At 68.1% G+C, this 1013-nt stretch overlaps 1 protein-coding gene across 1 annotated transcript in view; it reads left to right on the top strand.

Moving 5' to 3' along the window:
• Positions 1-1013, top strand: part of IPO7 (importin 7) — a 33688-nt gene that overhangs the window by 252 nt on the left and 32423 nt on the right. The window lies entirely within an intron of this gene.

The raw sequence follows: 1013 nt of genomic DNA, 5'->3' as shown, positions 1-1013 counted from the left end.
GTGAGGGGCGCCGCGGGGCCTGGGCTGCAGCCGGCGGGGACGGCGAGGGGACGGCGCGGCCGGGGCAGGGCCGGGGGCAGCGGGGCAGGCCCGGCCCGGCGGCGGCGGGAAGGGGCCGGGGGCGCGGGGGGCCGGGGCCGGGGGGCCGCCGGGGAGCGCCCCCCCTCAGACCCGTCCCCCCGTTGAGCGGCCCCTTCCCACGGCGCGGCCGGGCCCCGCCTGGTGCTCGCCCGGCCCCGCTGCTCGTCGCGCATTGTCCCCGGCACATGGCAGCGGGGCCCGGCCGGGCCGGGCGGGGCCGCTGAGGGGCTGCGGCGGCGGCAGGAGGCGGCCGGTGCGTTCCCTGCCCGCGGCCGCTCGGCCCCGTGGCGCTCCGCGGGCAGAGCCGCGCTGGCGGCGTGGCACAGGGCCCCGGCTCCGGGCCTGCGGCTGGGACCCGGACTTTTGGCCTGGCCCGGGCTGTCGCAGGGCGGCTTTCTGCCTCTCCGGGAGGCAATCGCTTGTCAGGGGGTGCGGGGAAAGTAGCGGCGACGCCGGCGCTTAGTGTTTTTAACCAGTGGAGCCTGCAAGCGTGAGAGGCCCGTGGGCTGAATTCCCACATAAAGCCAGTAGGTCGGTATTGCTTGCTCTTCGTACAAATCCTTCGGGCTCCGGGTTCAGCAGCACTGCCGAGGTAGGCGCGCTCGCTGGGTGCAGTATCAACACGTGCCCAGGAGACGGGTGAAGGCAGAGTTCCCAGCCCAGCTGTGTCATCTGCTTAGGCTGCTCACGTGTCGTGTGGGGATACGGCAGGACTGGTAGATCCTAGCTCAGCAGGCTTCAGTTTTGGAAGATCGCTGTAATTTTGTTTCACTTCACCTGGTAGGTGAAAACTTCTCTTTATTGATGCAGTTCAGACTCCGGGCTTCTAAACATTTTTGAAAAAAAGGTGTTCTAGCATTTGACTTACAGGGAAAGGTGATAGCTTCATGAAACAAGTGAAAGGTAGCCCTGTGTGGCAGCTCTCAGCATAC

This window comes from Anser anser (assembly GCF_964211835.1).
Source record: "Anser anser genome assembly, chromosome: 5".
NCBI classification, from domain to species: Eukaryota; Metazoa; Chordata; class Aves; order Anseriformes; family Anatidae; genus Anser; species Anser anser.
This window is presented reverse-complemented; position numbering and strand designations above follow the sequence as displayed.